A 6986-nucleotide genomic window follows, 5' to 3' on the forward strand; every position below is an offset into this window, starting at 1 on the left:
AAAAAAAAAAAAAAAAAAAAAGATAAAGACCATCCTGCCAGTACCGAAACAGCCCCGTTGGGCCCAAGGCTCTGGAAGAGAATTCAAGGTTGGGGAACTGGCTTGGGGGAGGGGTGGGGAGGGCCGAAATATGTTTCTGGAAAGCAGGGATGGTGTGGGAGCTGAGCAGAATCTGCTCTTAGCAGCCCAGCAGCCCTCCTGGACTTTTTCCACTCTTCACTCTGGCTCCTGCCCCACCCAGCAGGCTGCAGAGCGGCCTGGGCAGAGGCAGGCTGGCAGTGGAAAGTTTGGGTGGAGATGTCAGAGTCGGAACCATCCCCCACCCTCTGCCTCCCAGGGCCCCGGCCTCTCTCCTCCTCCCCACACGCTCCAAGGTACCAAGCTCGGGAGCTCGGGAACATGAGCTCAGAGGGGGAGGCTGGCAGCTGCATTTTGGTGGGGAGCTGCAAGCACCCCCATTCTGCAGAGGACAAAATTGAGGCTTAGACAGGGGCTACCTTTCAGCCAAGGAAGCAGCCAGGCCCTGGGCTCCAGAGGGGTCTCTGTGCCAAGAACACGTCATGGGCACGGACAGAAAGGACAGCAGGGTGTCAGGTGATCACACCACCAGCCCAGCTCAGTTAGTTCCTGAGAATGTTCCCTTGAATGGCGGACTCCAACATTCTAACGTTATTCACCATTATAAAGAACACACTCTTGGGCTGGGCGTGGTGGCGGTGGCTCACACCTGTAATCCTAGCAGTTTGGGAGGCAGAGGTGTGCAGATCATGAGGTCAGGAGATCGAGACCATCCTGGCTAACATGGTGAAACCCTGTCTCTTCTGAAAATATAAACAATTAGCTGGGTGTGGTGGCACACGCCTGTAATCCCAGCCACTCAGGAGGCTGAGGCAGGAGAATTGCTTAAACCCGGGAAGTGGAGGTTGCAGTGAGCAGAGATTGCACCACTGCACTCCAGCCTGGGTGACAAAGAGAGACTCCATCTAAAAATAAATAATCAGCATCATCATAATAAAAATAATAAAGAAGATACTCTTGCCTGGGCAACATAGCAAGACCTCGTCACTACTAAAAATAAAATAGCTCAATGTGGGAAAACACAACTGCCTGTAATCACAGCTACTTGGGAGGCTGAGGCAGGAGAATCACTTGAGCCCAGGAGGTCAGAGGCTACAGTGAGCTATGATCACACCAGGGCTCTCCCGCCTGGGCAACAGAGTGAGACTTTGTCCACGAAACGAAAAGAAAAGACACTCCTTATATTACTTGGCGCATCCTTCAGTACCTTGCTATTGTTTCCCATGAATATCTTTCTATTTATTTCTTCACTGCAGCTGGATATGACTTCACACCCAGCCAGCCTGCAAGTCCCAGCTTGCCTTAAGTGATTGGCCAAACTATTACAGTCAATCTGTTATCAGTCTAAAAGGCTTTCCCATCACTGAGATATGCATCCTTGATGGGTTCTTATTCATTAGTTAGTGTTGCTTATCTTTCTCATCAGTTATAATATTTTTTTCTTCTTCTTTTTTTGTTTTTGACAGGGTCTGTGTTCTGCAGGTTGGAGTGCAGTGGCGCGGTCTGCAACCTCCACCTCCCGGGTTCAATGGAATCCCCTGCCTCAGCCTCCTGAGTAGCTGGGATTACAGGTACACGCTACCACACTCAGCTAATTTGTGTATTTTTAGTACGGACAGGGTTTCACCATATTGGTCAGGCTGGTCCTGAACTCCTGACCTCGTGATCCTCCCACCTCGGTCTCCCAAAGTGCTGCGATTACAAGCATGAGCCGCCGTGCCAGCCTGAAATAATATTTTCGTGAGCCTTTTTTCTTTTTTTTTTTTTTTTTGAGGTGGAGTCCTGCTTTGTTTCCCAGGCTGGAGTGCAGTGGTGCCATCTCAGCTCCCTGAAACCTCTGCCTTCCAGGTTCAAGTGATTCTCCTGCTTCAGCCTCCTGAGTAGCTGGGATTACAGGTGCCTGCCACCATGCCCGGCTAATATTTATATTTTTAGTAGAGACGCAGTTTCACCATGTTGGCCAGGCTGGCCTTGAACTCCTGACTTCAGGTGATCCAGCTGCCTCAGCCTCCCAAAGTGCTGGGATTACAGGTGTGAGCCACTGTGCTCGGCTGCTTTTTTTCAATTTTAAATAGTTAATATAGACTGGATGTGATGGTGCACACCTGTAGTCCCAGCTACTTGAGAGGTTGAGGCAGGAGAATCGCTTGAACCTGGGAAGCGGCGATTGCAGTGAACTGAGTTCGTGCCATTGCACTCCAGCCTGGGCAACAAGAACAAGACTTAGTCTCAAAAAATATCTAATAATAATAGTAGTAATAATAATAACAAATATATGTATTTCTCAATAGTTTTTCTATCAAGGTATCCTTCCCATAAAATAAAAGATGCAGATATTAAAGGTATAGTTCACTGATTTTGAGAAATGTGGAGACCTATCTAACCACCTCCTCAATTAAGTTTCCTGGAGTCCAGGAAATAGTGGCCTCTCCTCTTGTTCCAGGAAGCCACTGGCCATTGTCACTCCTGACCTTTTTTGAGATGGGGTCTCACTCGGTCACCCAGGGTGGAGTGTAATGGTATAATCTCTGCCCACTGCAGCCTCAGCCTTCCAAGCTAAAACCTCCTGGGCTCAAGCAATCCTCCCATTTCAGCCTCCCAAGTAGCTGGGGCTACAGACACATGCCACCACGCCTGACTAATTGTTTGTGTGGTTTTTGTAGACATAGGGTTTTACCCTGTTGCTCAGGCTGGTCTTGAATTCCTGGAGTCAAGCGATCTGTCTGCTTCAGCCTCCCAAAGTGCTGGGATTACAGGTGTGAGCCACTGTCCCTGGCCACTCCTGAGCATTGAATAGCCACCAAAGTTCATTTGTCTCAAAATAAAGAAGGGGGAGTAGACTGATTTTTCTGACTTTATGCCTCTTTTAGGAAATAATTTAGATGAAAAGTAGTTAATTGCACACCAGGTGGCTGTAGAGATTTGAAATTCAGGCTCCGTGAATATCATTGTGTTGGTGACATTTTGGTTATTTTTTGTACACAGTGAAGGTAATTCAGGGGCTGCTTTTTGTAAATCAACATTGTGATGATGAAAATGACACTTAGAAATCTCATTTTGTTCTTGGCCAGGTGCGGTGGCTCACACCTGTAATCTCAACACTTTGGGAGGCCAAGGTGAGTGGATCACCTGAGGTCAGGAGTTCGAGACCAGCCTGGCCAACATGGTGAAACCCTGTCTCTACTAAAAATACAAAAAAAAAAAAGAAAAGAAAAGAAAAGAAAAAATAGCTGGGCATGGTGGTGCATGCCTGTGATCTCAGCTACTCAGGAGGCTGAGGAGGGAGGATCACTTGAACCCAGGAGACGGAGGTTGTTGTGAGCCGAGATCACACCACTATGCTCTAACCTGGGTGACAGAGCAAGACTCCATCCCAAAAACAAACCAACAAACAATCCAGAAATCTCACTTTCACTTTGTTCTTAAGCTTTTATGCCCATTGGAAATCTTACAACTCTATTTTTATAAACATAATAAATATTAATAGAACAATCCAATGGTTTTTAAGAAAAAGCCTGTTCTCTAGTGTTCAGTTCCATTTATAAATCTAGTTAATTATACTCTCTCTTAAATATTTAAAACTGAATGCATAATTTTACAGGTTATTCATTTTTCAGTGTTTCAATTGCTCTATAAACTCTTCCAAGTAATTCCTGTAAATTTCCAAGTGATTCTTGTAAATGTCAATGCTTACACGGTAAAATACATGTTTGGCTTTTTCTTCTTCCTTCTTTTCCTTCCTTGGCTGAACAATTCGGCCCTAAAGCCATTATGTGGGGCTGAGCAAGGTCATGGTGGCCCTGAATGGGCTGACTGGGGCAGGACGTCCTTGGGGGAGGTGTTTGGGGGTCAGGGCTGAGCAGGTGAGGAGGACTGAGCAGAGGCTGCCTGGAAGCGCCCAGTGGGGTGAGTAGGGCCAGCAGGACACGTGGGAGGGAGCCTGAGCTCCCAGCAGGGGAGGAGGTCGCTTGTGTGGGGTAGGTGCCCACTGAGGGGCATTGGACCTGGCCTTCGGGGGAGGTGCCGCATGAGAGTCCGGGATGAGGACTGGAACTGCTTTCTTTCTCAGGGAGGGAGTTACAGATACAAAAAGGTAGAGGCAGGCTTCAGCCCCGTGGAGCTGGACTGAAAGTGGAGGCATTAGTGTGAGGATGGTTTGAGGAGTGGGTTATTTGGTGGGGCAGGTTTGGACTCTTTATTATTTATTTGTTTACTTACTTACTAATTGAGATGGAGTCTCGCTCTGTCGCCAGACTAGGGTACAGTGGCACAATCTCGGCTCACTGGAACCTCCGATTCCTGGGTTCAAGCCATTCTCCTGCCTCAGCCTCAGCCTCCTGAGTAGCTAACAGTCACCCGCCACCATACCCAGCTAATTTTTGTATTTTTAGTAGAGATGGGATTTCTCCGTGTTGGTCAGGCTGGTCTCGAACTCCTGACTTCATCATCCACCCACCTCAGCCTCCCAAAATGCTGGGATTACAGGTTTGAGCCACCACGCCCATCCTTTTCTTTCCTTTTTGAGACAGGGTCTCACTGTCATTCAGGATGGAGCGCAGTGGTCCGATCTTGGCTCACTGCAGGCTCCACTTCCCAGGCTCAAGCAATCCTCCCATATCAGCCTCCTGAGTAGCTGAGACCAGAGGCCTGCACCAACATGCCTGGCTAATTTTTTTATTTTTCAGAGACAGGGTCTCACTATGTTAGCCAGACTGGTCTTTAACTCCTGGGCTCAAGCAATCCTCCTGCCTTAGCCCCCCAAAATGTTGGGATTATACCCCGCCCCACCTCTTTTTAAAAAAATATGATAAAATATATATAGTCTGGGCACAGTGGCTCCTGCCTGTAATCCCAGCACTTTGGGAGGCTGAGGCGGGTGAATCACTGCACTCCAGCCTGGGTGACAGAGCCAGACTCCGTCTCAAAAAAAAAAATTTATTTTATGGTGAGGCCCAGCAGATACCCAAGTGATTCATCTCAATGTCACCAGTAAGGAGACATGGGGAAATTGAGTGCCCCCTGATGAGATGTGCATAGCGCCACTTCTGGGGTTATTCTTCTGCCAAAAATGGTTAACTTGCAGATGAGGCTAATCTACAGATAAGGAGACATCACACTGACCCGTAACCTACAACAGTGTCAAGCTCTTGAGGGACAAAGGATGCCAGAGTACCTATTCCAGACTGAGGGAATGGAAGCAAAGAGACATGATAACCGAACTCTGTGGTTTCTGAAGCGGGTGCTCTGCTGCAAGGGACGTGATTGGAACCCCTGGCACAGCTCAAATGGGGTCTGAAGACCTGATGATGGCAGCGGGGACTCCGTGTTGACTTTCTGATAGTGATGGGTGCTGACAATAGTCCCACTTTTTTTTTTTGTCTTTTTTTTTTTTTTGTAAAGACGGGGTTTCACCATGTTGGTCAGGCTGGTCGTGAACTCCTAACCTCAGGTGATCTGCCTGCCTTGGCCTCCAAAGTGCTTGGGTTACAGGCGTGAGCCACCACGCCCGGCCAATAGTCCTACTTAATAGAGAATTCCCATTAGAGTATTCAGAGCTCATGGGGCTTCATATTGGCAACTTACTCAAATGGTGCTGTATTTGCAACTATTGTATGTTTGCAATTTTTCAGAATTTTATTTTATTTACTTATTGTTTTATGGTGCTTACTTTTTTTTTTTTTTTTTTTGAGACGGAGTTTTGCTCTTGTTGCCCAGGCTGGAGTACAATGGCGCGATCTCGGCTCACTGCAACCTCCGCCTCCCAGATTCAAGCCATTCTCCTGCCTCAGCCTCCCGAGTAGCTGGGATTACAGGCACCCGCCACCATGGCCAGATAATTTTTGTGCTTTTAGTAGAGACGAGGTTTTACCATGTTGGCCAGGCTGGTTTTGAACTCCTGACCTCGTGATCCACCCACCTCGGCCTCCCAAAGTGTCAGGATTACAGGTGTGAGCCACCGCACCTGGCCGATGCAAACCTTCTGAAAGGGCGGAAGGTTTTGCAGAACTGCAGGGGAGAAAAGCTGAACGCAGCTGTTCTATAACCTTGAGGCAGGGGCAAGGAGTAGGTACAAGGGAGTGTAGGGGAATTTATCTCAAACAGCCTTGCTTACTTATATAGACCAGGAACTGACCTTTGATCATCTGAGCTCGAGATTCCCTGAAAGGGGAACAGTAAATGCGAATTACCTACAGGTTGCGTTTGCTCCAGGTTTTCGGCATTGTGCCTGCACTGAATAAAAGCAAGCAGCTCCAGCTTCTCGGGGCTGCTCTCTGGCCGCTAGAGTCAGGCAGACACCCTGCTGCTCTGACACTGCATACCTGCGTCTGAGGACTCATTTCATCCGTCGGCCAGGGTCTACAGGACAGACCCAGCACTGGAGTGCAGTGGCTCCATCACGGCTCTGTGCAGCCTTGAGCTCCGGGGCTAAGCGGTCTTCCCACCTCAGCCTCCTGAGCAGCTGGGATTACAGGTGTGTATGAACAAAAGTTTTCTACACTTTTCGTAGAGATGGGGCCTCACTGTGTTGCCCAGGCTGGTCTTAAACTCCTGGGCTCAAATAATCCTCCCACCTTGGCCTCCCAAAGTGCTAAGATTGCAGGCATGAGCCACCCTCACCCGGCCAGCATACATCCAAGTTGTGGCATGAATGGGTACCTCATCCCTTTTTATGGCTGAGCGATATTCGATTGTATGAATATACCACAGTTTGTTATACATTCAGCAGCTGATGGAGAAGGGGGGTCAATAGGATCTCCCCAAATTTGCCATATTGGCATGAGGATTACTTGGAGCTAAAGACACTTGAGAAATAGTAGATCCTAGAAAAGCATTCTCTCTTTTTTTTTTTTTTTTAAGAAATTTACATTTTTTTTTTCTTTTTCTTTTCTTTTTTTTTTTTCTGAGAC

General features: G+C 47.8%; 1 long non-coding RNA gene across 1 annotated transcript in view; it reads left to right on the forward strand.

The window, feature by feature from the left end:
• Positions 1 to 19: 19 nt before the first annotated feature.
• The window catches only part of LOC116530690, a 21996-nt gene continuing 15029 nt past the window's right edge, over positions 20 to 6986 (forward strand). Inside the window, exon 1 of the long non-coding RNA XR_004260104.1 lies at positions 20 to 88. This is a non-coding gene — a long non-coding RNA (uncharacterized LOC116530690). The remainder of the gene's footprint in view (positions 89 to 6986) is intronic.

Source organism: Sapajus apella, unplaced genomic scaffold (genome assembly GCF_009761245.1).
Source record: "Sapajus apella isolate SASKATOON/1434 unplaced genomic scaffold, GSC_monkey_1.0 scaffold68, whole genome shotgun sequence".
Taxonomy (NCBI): domain Eukaryota; kingdom Metazoa; phylum Chordata; class Mammalia; order Primates; family Cebidae; genus Sapajus; species Sapajus apella.